The sequence below is a fragment of the Podarcis liolepis genome (genome assembly GCF_965112155.1).
Source record: "Podarcis liolepis genome assembly, chromosome: 13".
Classification (NCBI taxonomy): Eukaryota; Metazoa; Chordata; class Lepidosauria; order Squamata; family Lacertidae; genus Podarcis; species Podarcis liolepis.
Window position 1 is genome coordinate 39,155,922 of NC_139573.1, and position 12,896 is coordinate 39,168,817.

Consider the following 12,896-nt stretch of genomic DNA (forward strand, 5'->3'; position numbering starts at 1 on the left):
CTAAGCCAGTGTTTCCCAACCACTGTTCCGCGGCACGCTAGTGTGCCGCGAGATGTTGCCTGGTGTGCCGCGGGAAAAATTAAAAAATTCAAAAGATTTTTTTTTTTAAGTCAAATTTTCGATTGGGGCGCCGTCACTAGATGACCCCTGGGGTTCCCTCCCTCCCTCCCGCTCTGCGCCTCCCTCCTCCTCCTCCGGGGAGGCCCTTCCTGGCTCTCGGCCAAGGCTTGGCGGCTGCCACTCACTCGCTCGCCCACCCGTCCCTCCATCCCTGCACCCGGCCTCTCCCCCTCCGTCCCCGGCGTGGGGGCTGCCGGGATCCGTAGTCACCTCGCCAGCCCTCAAGGAGGTGATTATGTAATTTGCTAGCAATTCATGTCCCTCCCGGCGTGACGCTGCGCGCTGACATCACGGGGCTGTAATGGTGGTGTGCCTCGAGATTTTTTTCATGAAACAAGTGTGCCTTTGCCCAAAAAAGGTTGGGAAACACTGGTCTAAGCCACAGAGCCTAGGACTTGCCGATCAGAAGGTGGGTGGTTTGAATCCCCACGACGGGGTGAGCTCCTGTTGCTCGGTCCCTGCTCCTGCCAACCTAGCAGTTCGAAAGCACGTCAAAGTGCAAGTAGATAAATAGGTACCACTTCGGCGGGAAGGTAAACGGCGTTTCCGTGCACTGCTCTGGTTCTTTTCTCTGTCCTGAACCCTCCAACATTCAGCTTCATTAGATGTCTAGTGTTATGAGAAAAGGAGAATTTTTCTCTCTCCATCCATGTTCTCCATGCCATCCAAAATTGTATGAACTTGTACCTTATCACCTCCTCCTTGCCTTTTCTTTAAATCTAAAGGCCCCAGATCCTGCACCCATTCCTCATAGGGGAGTTTCTCCACCCCCTTGGTCATTTGGTGATTTTGGCCTTGCCCAACGCTCTGCTCTAAGTAAGCCATAGCTGGAACATCCTCTAAAGATGGCTGTTCAGTCTCTGCTTGAAGACCTCCAGCACCTTTAGCTCAATGTTTCTGAAACTTGGGTCTCCAGCTGTTTTTGGACTACCACTCCCATCATCCCCAGCTAGCAGGAACCAGTGGTCAAGGATGATGGGAACTGTAGTCCAAAAACAATTGGAGGCCCAAGCATGGGAAACACTGTTCATCCAAGATCTTCAGTCATGTAACTTAAGCCCACTAGATCTAGCCCAGCCCTCTGGGGCAGCAAGAGAGCAAGCCTTTGTTCCCTTGTGTGGGGCAAGTCCTTAGGTATGTTGAGCCCCATCATGTCTCGCCACACCCCACCACTATGTCTTCTCTTTTCCAAGCTAAGCATGCAGAGTTCCTCCAACCTTTCCTTGTAGGTCTTGTTTTCTGTATTCCTGACCGTCTTCTTTGCATTGCCCTTCTCTGAACCCATTTTGATTAATGTGGACCTTTGTGATGTGTGACCTGCAAAGCCGCAAGGCAGCCCCAGAGCTGTGTGCTGCGGCCTGCAAGGTCCTTGACCCTTTGCTTTTATTCCTGTTGTAGCCACAGACGGGTAGCAAACCCAGGTTGGCTACTAAACCTTTTGTGGGCCACCCTATGTTAGGGTTGCCATATTTCAAAAAGTGAAAATCTGGACACAAAAGTTGCAGGAGGTGGGGATTGAAGTTTTAGAGCTATTTTTTAGGAAATCCGCCAAAAAACAACAACAAAAAACCCCACTTCCGACAGGGGTTGCCATACTTCCAGGTTTCTCCAGACATTTTTACCGATTTTTGGAAATTCCTCCTGGACGCTATTTTCAATGGACAAATGCCAGGGAATTTCAAACATATGCCAGCCCTACCATACAGTAAGTTGCCTGCATTCAACTTGCACAGGGTAGGGCTGGAGAGATCATGCAGTCATTTTCTCATCCGTGAGCTTCATTCTTCACCTCTCTGGATGCTCCCTAAATTAAATGCAGTCCAATTTAATGGAAGAAGCACTGTTTTCCATACCATCGTCATTCCTAAGGGATAGAAACCTCAGGGAGAAAATGCAGTAGAGGAGGCAAATATAGAAGATTTGTGGCACGTTGACTGCATGTCGGGCATTGATTTTTAAAAAAAGCTCTTTAGCAAGGAACATTAGCTCTCACCAAAGCCCCACCCAGTGGCGTAGCGTGGGGGGTGCAGGGGGGGCCGGCCGCACTGGGCGCAACATCTGGGGGGGGCGCTCGCACTCGCAGCTCTCTGCCCCTACCTGGCTCACTCTCTCTCACTGCAGCGCTGGCTGTGCGAATCCGATCCGAACTGCTGGGTCGCCGCCCACTGTGGAGGGGGTGGGTGCCAGGCGTGCGGTGCGGAGAGAGAGCGAGGGACTATCTGGGGGAGGGACAGTGCAGCGGCTGCCCAGCACAGCGCTGAGTGCGGGAGAGAACCACACCAGACCAGACCAGGCAGCAGCAAGAAGAAGCTGGCAGCGGCGGCAGGTTAGGGGTTAGGGGGCGCAAATTACTTGCCTTGCCCCGGGTTAAGGGGCGCAAATTACTTGCCTTGCCCCGGGTGCTGACAACCCACGCTACGCCACTGGCCCCAACATTTCATATCACCTGTGTAGAATCTTCTAATGGACTATGTCGATCCAGGTTCAGCTCCCCACTCAGCCTCAGTGGGTGGCATTATCTCTCAGGCTCACCTACCTCGCAGGATTGTTGTAAGTAGGGCTGAGTAAAAAAAGGACTCCTAAAATTCTCGGTGTTATTTGCAGGTGGCAAAATGGGGAGGAAAGAACATTTTGCTGGATATTCTCCAGGAATTGACTCAAATTCTAACAGTTCAGGAGGAGCTCAGAAAAAGAAAGAAAAGAAAAGCTTTTTTAAAGAAAAAAAATGCCAGGAAATTTTCCCCCAATACAGTGGTACCTCGAGTTACATACGCTTCAGGTTACAGACTCTGCTAACCCAGAAATATTACCTCGGGTTAAGAACTTTGCTTCAGGATGAGAACAGAAATTGCACGGCAATGGTGCGGCAGCAGTGGGAGGCCCCATTAGCTAAAGTGGTGCTTCAGGTTAAGAACAGTTTCAGTTTAAGAACAGACCTCTGGAACGAATTAAGTACTTAACCAGAGGTACCACTGTAAACTAAGGATCTCTTGATGTTGAATGAGACCCAACTGTTAGTTCACAGCAGTGGGTGAAGGTGTCAGTGAACCAAGAGAGGAGGACTGGAAGGAGTAGGAGCTAAGACCTTTCCATCCCCTCCAGTTTTTCTCCGATAAAAACAGGCATGTCCTATTCCATAATAATATTAAAAGCACAATAAAATATTGAAAAACCTCCCTATACAGAGCTGCCTTCAAATGTCTTCTAAAGATTGTACAACCTGGAAAATAGGGACAGTGGGTGGGTCTGCTTTGCCTCTTTGAACCATATTGAAATGTATTAGAACTGTATCCACAGTTGCCCCTTGGGGAATACAGCCATACCTCATGTTATGTTTGCTTCAGGTTGAGCGTTTTCAGGTTGTGTCCCGCGGTGACCCGGAAGTACCGAAAAGGGTTACTTCTGGGTTTCGCCGCTCAAAATGACATCACGTGCATGCGCAGAAGCGGTGAATCGCGACCCACACATGCGCAGACACGGGTTGCATTCTGCTCATGTTGTGAATGGGGCTCCGGAATGGATCCCGTTTGCAACCAGAGGTACCACTGTACCTGTTCCTGGGAACTGCAGAACTCAGGTTTCCCATAAGGCATCTGGTTAGCCACTGTGCGCAATGAGTGCTGGACTATATGGGCATTGGGCCTGATCCAGCAGGCCTCTTATGTGTTTATGGTCTGGCATGCCTCTGACACCCCAGCCGCTCTCCTTACTCGCCTAGGGCAAGTTGAATGCAAAAGCTGTATTAATATTCAAAAACTCTATAGACAAGAACTTGGGTTCCTTTGCTGGAGAGCTTCCATTTCAGGGCAGGGAAGGTTGCTCCAAGATGGGCATTTGGGGGAACTATTTTTTCCATGGCCGTAACATTTCACATTTTATCAGCCTCTCAAACTGCTAAGGCAGCAATATTTGGAACCCCGGCTTATACATCTTCTGCCAGAAGCGTGATCACTGGGACCTGCTTGCAAATAAGTGTGCCTGGGAGTGCAGCCTCCTTCGTCTCCCTGCCAATAATAAAAAGGGAATTAATTTTTCATGGTGTTTGAAATATTAATTCTTTACTGGGGCATTAAGTAAACATATGAGGAGTTTTTTCCTTTCTTTCTTTCTTTCTTTCTCTGGGAACCTGGCATTGTGCAGTGCCAGGAATGGCGCTTGAATATGTTTTCCTAGAACCACTTAATTGCCTGACAGGGGTTGAACACTTCATTTGGGTCTTGAAGACAGCCTGTTCCGAGGCTCGAATCATTTAAAATAAAAGATATTGAGTGCCGTGCGGCGGGAAGGTCTTTCTCTGCCTGTGAGACCCTTTGAGATGAATGGGAGCAGTGCGAGGGCACAAGAAGGAAACCCTTCCTGATGGATTGTGTGCTTAAACTATGGAGATATAAAATGCATTCATTTAAATAATGAATTGCTACCATCCGTCAACAATTGCCAGGCCAAAGCAAAAAGATCTTGCAATGGTTTCTGGAGGATACTCAAGCTAGGACATTAGAAAACCATCACACACCCACACACACTCCATATTGGCCTGAATATAAGCTGCACCTTTAAAATTCAAGGGGGGGGGGAGACAATACCCGAATATAAGCCGCTTCCTTAAAATTCCGCAGGCACTCACACCCGTTCCATTTTACCGTACGTTTGTTTCAGCAGTGTGGTATCTTAAAAGCCAATTTCTGTAAGGTTGCGAATTTAAGCCGCACTTTAACTTTTTGTGGTCGGAAGTTGGAAAGAAATGAGGCTTATATTCAGGTCAATATGGTATATATGTATTTATATATATCTATATATGTATTTATAAAATCTAGGACTGCAACCGTTGGGCTGTGATCCTGCACTCATTCACTACGGAGGAAGCCCTTAGAATACAGTGAGATTCTAAGCTACTGAGTAAACATGTGTCGGATTGGTTTGCTGATCCTATAGGCCTACCTAGGAGTAAGTCCCACGCAGGGCCTTACTTCTGCAATTCTATACATGTCATCTTAGATGTAAATCTTATTTACTTCAGTGGGTCTTACTCTTAGGTTGTTGTGTGCAGCATCACAACCTTTTGGGATCCACTTGTGGCCTAACTCTACTTTTCCAACTCTACAACGGAAAGCAGAATAATAACCACATCACTGATAAAGGACACATTTATGCACCATTCTGTATACAGACATAGTATTTTTGAACAGGATTTAAGCGAGGCGTATGCATGGTATGTAGAAGTGCATGGCATTTAGAAGTCTGCAGACCCTCCAAGTGTCCCTATTTTCCAGGGACAGTCTCGGGTTTACAGAATAGCTGTCAACTTTTCCCTTTTCTTGCGAGGAATCCTATTCGGAATAAGGGAATTTCTCTTTTAAAAAGGGAAACGTTGGCATTTATGGTTTACAGAAGCCATCCCAGTTTCTGATTTGATCCTGGAATGCCCCGCTTTTTCTTAGGACGTCCCTATTTTCATTGGAGAAGTGTTGGAGAATATGGTAGAACATCCCTATTTTCACCTGAGAAATATTGGAGGGTATGGAGTTATGCAGCCTTCGGGCCAAGGAGATAGATAACTGTACAATCTTAGAAGACCTCTGAAGTCAATCTCGTATAGGGAAGTTTTTAAAAAATGTTTCATGTTTTATATATGTTTTTATATATGTTGGAAGCCTCCCAGAGTGGCTGGGGCAACCCAGTCAGATGGACGGGGTACGACGACGATGACAACAACAACAACACCAACACAACAACATGTCCCTATTTTTATCAAAGAAATGTGGGAGGGTATGTAGAGGTGGCAACACAAGGGCCTTTCTTGGGACCTTTCTCAGGAAGATCCCTATCAGCCTTTGAGATATGTGACCTAGGAACAGCCCAACCATGAGGCGTGGTGAGGCAGCTACCTTAGGCCAGGGAATGAACAGAGCTGTGTGTGCCATGTGGCTTGTCCTGTTCCCTCAAAGTTTGTCTTCTGCCCTCAGAGACAGTGGAGGATGCTGTCTGTATCAGCTTAAGATTCAACTGCCAAGCTTTCGAACAAGGAATGGGGTGAGGCGCCATCTTGTCCCTCACCTCGGGCAGCAATATGGCAACTCTTGTTTCTGCCACATGAGGAAGGAGATTCTCCTGCCTGCCCCTGATTGCGGGGACTGTGTCTCTCCTCTGTCTGTCTGTCTGTCTGTCTGTCTGTCTGTCTGTCTGTCTGTCTTAAGGTTCCAAACTACATTCAATTCATGTTTTCTTCTTCTCAGGGGCCGGAGAGGGAGGAAAGCTCTTTCTCCGAGAATGAGTCAAGAGGTAAAAAAGTGTTACAGCAATCCAGTGCTCTGGCATTTAATTTGGCGATTAGAATTAATGTGCTAAAGTTAGCTAATAGCATGTTAGCTCTAAGAACTGAAATGCTCTAGTGTATTAAAAACTGCTGTAGAGGGATCGTGTATCGCCAAGGAATATTCCCACCACAACCTTGTTGCTGGCATTGCTTAATGGACACACACACACACACACACACACACTCTCAGCAGTGATGCACTTCTGCCTTTGTGTTAACGTGTGCCTCTGTGTGAATGTGTGAATCTGTAGAGGGCAGGGGCAAGACATGCCTGCCTTTACTGCTGTCTCTGTGTGGAATTTGCCCAGACTTGTAGATTTAACCAACTCCAGTTACTCTGGGCTTGGTCTGAGCCATGGCTTACGCCTGTCAACACTTCTCAATGTCAGGGAAATGGCATTTAACAAGAGATGCCAATGAGAATTCAGAGGTATATCTATCATTTTCTCACCTGTCTGTCCCTACTTTGTAAGCTCAAGAAGCAAAACCAATAACCCTTTATAGAACGGGGATGAGAATGCCTTCTCATACCCTCCAACATTTCTCTGGTGAAAATAGGCTTATCCTATTCAATAGCCAACAACGACAACAACAACAATTTTACTATTTATACCCTGTCCATCTGACCCTCCACATTTGTCCAATGAAAATAGGGATGTCCTACTATACGTTTCTCTGACGAAAATAGGGACATCCTAAGGAGAAGCGGGAAATTTCAGGATCAAATCAGAAACTGGGATGGCTTCTGTAAATTTCGGACTGTCCCTGGAAAAAAGGGACACTTGGAGGGTCTGCCTTCTGAATCATCGTTGCTATCCTTTCTTAAACGGGTCTGTTGCCACCTCTTTGAAAAAGCAAAGCTGAGGCCTTTGCATAGCATCCCAGCCCCAGTAGGTCTTGCCCAATGAGGCAGTTGTGATGACTGAAGTTCCCTGCCATCCCATCGCTCTCTACAGACCCAGCCAGATTGGTAAAGAAAAAGTGTTTTATATGTGCTGTATATGCATTATAACACTGTGACACCAGGTGGCACTGTGGAGTTCCATTTTTGCCAACGCGAGTTCCCATACGTAGTTTACAATGCGTTTTCCTGGAATGCTTCTTTGATGCGTCTAGATCCAGCCTAGGGCTGTTCACCTGGTTCTTTCCCCAGCAGCCCAAGGCTCGGTCGTCTCGTCTCTCTTGGCTCCTCCCTCTTCATTCCTCTTCTGGTTCTGGGGTGCCAGCAAGGAAGGGAGCTGGTCACACCAGGAGGGCGAGACTTCCTGGCTTCTCCAGCAGCCTGCCCCACCTCTGCCTCCTGGCCCCACTCCTCTCCTGCCTCTGATTCTGGACTGCTCTCTGTCCCAGCCTCTTCCTGCTCAGTAAACTTTGCTGCCTCTTCAGTTTCCAACACCTCCGTTTCCCAGTCTTCTCAATCTGACCACTCACCATCGTCCCACCACCAGTCCTCTGACTCTGAGCTTTCTTCCTCTGGGGGTTCCTGCCCCCCACTCCCCTGCATCCAGCCAGCCCATGACAACCAGGGATGGCGAACCTGTGGGCTACCGGACGTTGTGGGACTCGTTCTCACCAGTCCCTGACAGCATGGCTGGGATAATGGGAGTTGTATTCCAGCAACATCTGTAGGATCACAAGTCCCTCGTCTGTGGAGTAGACAATACAGTGGTACCTCTGGTTACATACGCTTCAGGTTACAGACTCTGCTAACCCAGAAATATTACCTCGGATTAAGAATTTTGCTTCAGGATGAGAACAGAAATCGCGTGGCAATGGTGCGGCAGCAGTGGGAGCCCCATTAGCTAAAGTGGTGCTTCAGGTTAAGAACAGTTTCAGGTTAAGAACGGACCTCCAGAACGAATTAAGTACTGTATTTTTCGCTTTATAAGACGCACCAGACCATAAGACACCTAGTTTTTGGAGGAGGAAAACAAGAAAAAAAATATTCTGAATCTCAGAAGCCAGAACAACAAGAGGGATCGCTGTGCAGCAAAAGCAGTGATCCCTCTTGCTGTTCTGGCTTCTGGGATAGCTGCGCAGCCTGCATTCGCTCCATAAGACGCACACACATTTCCCCTTACTTTTTAGGAGGGAAAAAGTGAGTCTTATAGAGCAAAAAATACGGTACTTAACCCGAGGTACCACTGTATTGTGTTAGATGGGCAAACGATCTCCCCTTGTATATAAAGGAGCTCCCTATTTTCGTAGGTTCCAACTGGCAACCCGCATTCAGGAATCTAGAAGCGGCGGTTGACGATAACAGAATTCATGTGCTCCAAAAGCTGCAGCTCCCAGGCCCCCTCAGGAGAAGTTGTGTCAGTTAGTGCTAAAAACTGATTAAAACCCCCATGTTGTGTATGGATACTCTGTTTGTGATGCTTGGAGAGGCTCAGACCTTGTTCCTCCTTCTCTCCTCAGATGACTGACGAAGTTTGAGAGCCCCCTTGTGCAGCGTGGAGAGCCGAGAAAGGAAATGAAAGGGAATTAATTTAGGATGAACAATAAGATTAGGGAGCAAAATCGGCAGAGAGGTTGAAAGACCCGGGCAGGTTTAGCCTGAAGAAAGGCTCGCTCGGGGAGGGTTGGTGTGATAACAACCACCGAGCAAGATATTCAGCGTATAACCACTTAGGATAAAGGAAGAAGCAAACACGGGTTGTTGTTTTTTAAAAAATTCATTTTAACAGAAAGGATTATTTAGGTTGCATCTGAGGAAGAGCTCTTTCACTTCCCCAGCGTGTTCAGAGAAATAATACTATAAACGCTGTACAACATCTCTCATGGCGGCCTGCAGGGCTGGAAAGCCCTCAGAGGGGTGCAGTTGTCTCAAGTGGCAAGCGCTTGTGTCGCTATTATCGTGTGTGTGTGGCAGGGGGGACGGGACATCACAGCATAATGCATGCTGTGAACCCATTATGAATGCAACTGTTAAGTTCCTTGATTTAAAAAATCTCTAACAGATAGCACCTCCTCAGGGAAAAGACATTGCCAGTCTCTTAAGAACAGCCAGCCAGCGTGACGTAGCAACTGGTGTTTAGAGGTGGAGAATCGAGGTTCAAAACCCTGCTTAGCTACAAAGCTCGCTAGGCAAGTCAGCATCAAACTAATCTACCTTGTAGGGGTTATTGGGGAGCAAAATAAAATAAAAATAAAGTAAAAACCAATGTTTGTGCCAAACTACGGTTTGTCAAACATTTGTGTTACACAAACTGCATTCATGTGGCATGCAGCAGAACAATAAAGACGAATATCTGTAGTTGACCTTGCATCTGATTTTTTCCCCTGACAGTGGAAGCTAAAGCTGTTTTGACTAAGGCTTAACAAAACTGCTGCAGTTTACCAGTTTTCCCTTGAATCTTACTACTTAAAAGGGGCCCTTTGCGGTGGCCTGGCCTAGGGCCTGTGGTTTTCGTAATATGGCATTGTTTTGATGACGACGTCGGCGCATTTGTCAAGTGGTGTGATGAAGAAAACGTTTGAGAACAGCTGGTTTATGCTATTAAGGCATTTGTGGCCAGCCTTTTTGGCAAGAGTGCCACCAGTCAAACATAAAGAAATCCATAATGCCACGCTACGACACCCTACACTCCATATGGTTCTTCTCCCCCCCCCCAAACCCTATGATGATGATGATGTTGATGATGGAATACAACATCCCAATTTTCATCGGAGAAAGAGTATGATAGCAAAGTAGTGTTTTTTAATTATTATTTTTAAAGCTATTTCCTACTAACAACCTGGAGTGGTAAAGTCCATTCTACCTGCTCAATGAGCTGTGTGTGTAGACATAGCCCTGGTCTAGCACAGAGACAGGGGACCTATGGTCCTGCAAGTGTTGATGGACTGCACCTCCCATCACCCCGGCCCATTGGCCATGCTGACTGGGGCTGACACAGCTTCCCCAACCCTGACCCCGTGTGTTGGAGAGCAGGTAGTAGCGGCGGGTGGGGCCTTGTCTCTGGTGGCACCTCAAAGGTGAAGCAGACTTATTCCCCAGACTCATGGAGGAATTTGGCAGGGGCCACTTGCCAGCGATGGAGCCAAAAGAGGATGGAGGAATGGGTGAGACTTTCACCTCTGTACAGTAGACCACATTCCAGTCGCGCATGTCACTCAAGAGATTGACGGGACACACACAAACCCCTCCATCATTCATCCAGGCACACAAGAGCCATTGTCACAGTTGAAGGACAGAGAGGCCTAGAAGGCTTTGTGTGGCCCCTGGAACTGAAGTTTCCCAGGTTTCCTAGAGATAACAAGTGAAACCTATTCTCTCTTCCTGAGCTTCAATTGAGTGATGCTAAAACTCCTGTGCTCTATTGCACCTGCTAGACTTTTCTTGTTTCCCTTGCATTGTGCACCAACAAGATAGACACTTGCTTTCACATTGACTTTTCTTTCTTGAATTGCGTATGCTTCAACTGTTCCCGTATACTTCCTTATTTTCTGGTACCTGCTGCAGTGCATTGCTATCCCTGTTTTTCCCTGGGGGGGTGTGTGTGTGTTTTCTCTGCGTGTCTCACTTGCTGGAGCTGCTGTCGTTCTTTAGGGTTTAGCTCCCTCCCCAGGCTCTCTAGAACTTGAAATCTCTGAGCAGGAAACGAATGTCTCAGGTGCCTATAAATGCGCAGAAACGAACACTTAAGACACCACGTGCGTTGCACTGCCGGCCATTTCACACACTGCAACTGCTAAGGTGTAGTTTGAACTGCTGGTAATCTATTGTATGGTAATTATGTTTTTGGTTTTAGTAGGACTAAAAAAACCCCACAAAAAATGTTTAGTAAGACTTTAGCCAAAAGCTGAATGTCTACAGCTCAGTCACAGCTCAATGGTAGAGTGTGTGGTTTGCATGCAAAAGATCAAAGGTTCAGCCCCTGGCATCTCCCAGGGAATAATAATAATAATAATAATAATAATAATAATATTTATATTCTGCCTATCTGGCTTGGTTGCCCAGCCACTCTGCGTGGCTTCCAACAATTTAAAAAACCACAGTAAAACATCAAACATTAAAAACTCCCCTGTATAGGGCTGCCTTCAGATGTCTTGTAAAAGTTGTGTACAGTCGTACCTTGGTAGTCGCATGGAATACGTTCTGGAAATCCGTTCTACTTCCGAAGCCAAAGAGCGGCTTCTGATTAGCTGCAGGAAGCTCCTGCAGCCAATCGGAAGCCGTGGGAGCCCTGTTGGACATTTGGCTTCCAAAAGAACATTGGAAAACCGGGTTTCAATCATTTGGGAACCGATCTGTTTGGGAGCCAAGGCATTTGAGATCCAAGGTACGACTGTAGTTCTTTATCTCCTTGACATCTGATGGGATGGTGCTCCACAGGGCGGGGGCCACTACCAATAAGGCCCTCTGCCTGGTCCCCTGTGACTTCACTTCTCGCAGTGAGAGAACCACTAGAAGGCCGTCGGAGGTGGACCTCAGTGTCCAGGCTGAACGATGGGGGTGGAGGGACACAGACAGAAACCTTAGGCAGCTGCTGCCAGTCAGTGCAGGCAGTCCTGAGCTAGACTATTTCATTCCAACAGACTTGATAGTTTTTTAATTAGTTGGGGGCAGTTTAATGAAATCTAAAGATCCACAACTTTCTACTGGATGTGCAGAGATCAGGGGCTTGAACCAGTGAGGATACTGACTTTTGTTGTTATGTACTGAAGTTCTCACTCTGGGCCAGCAGGGGGATACTGTAGATAGTTCAGGTCCACATATGCAAATAAGGGATCGAAAGTGACATTCAGTGATTGGATAGTTACAGAAAATGGTTACTGTTGCATTGTAGTGGAGCTCTATATAAGCAGGCTGGCTGAACCCTTCAGTTCAGTTCAGTTCTGTTCTGGCCTGTGAATAAACAAGAGCTGTTTGAAGAATATCTGTGTTGTCTGATATATGTTCACCCTCAACTTAACATTTGTGGAGGTGTGTGGGTGTGTGTGAGCAGACGCAGCCTCCATCCCTCCTCCCTGCATTCACTGAACAGGTGAAGGACACTTCTGCAGAGAGCTATGAAAAGCACCAAATCTAGGATCAAACAAGCATGCTTCTGGGCTAAGAAGTGTTGTCTTCGTAATCAGGGGAGTGGGGTGATGGTGCCTTCCTTATAAACCATTACCCCCAGCCTCAGTCCCTTACCTGCGAGATCAGATTACTACTAGGCTAGCATATGGGCTGTTCGGAGAATATAAGAGTCAGTGTAGTGGAATAGAATGGAATGGAGCATAGTTAAATGGTTCAGGACAGACAAAAGAAAGTACTTTGCACAGGTCATAGTTAAACTGTCATGGGGGCCACCAACTTGGCAGGCTATAAGCCCCAATGGTTGTGTTTTCCCTCCAGTGTTGAACGCCAGTTGCTGGGAATCACAGGAGGAGAGAGGGGTGCTGTGTTCAGATCCTGGTTTGTTGCTTCTCATAGTCATCTGGTTGGCCACTATGAGAACAGAATGCTGGTCTAGAT

At 47.2% G+C, this 12,896-nt stretch overlaps 1 protein-coding gene across 3 annotated transcripts in view; it reads left to right on the forward strand.

Annotated features, from left to right (window-relative positions):
- Positions 1-12,896, forward strand: part of LRRC4B (leucine rich repeat containing 4B) — a 145,147-nt gene that overhangs the window by 111,095 nt on the left and 21,156 nt on the right. The gene's annotated exons all lie outside the window — the stretch shown is intronic.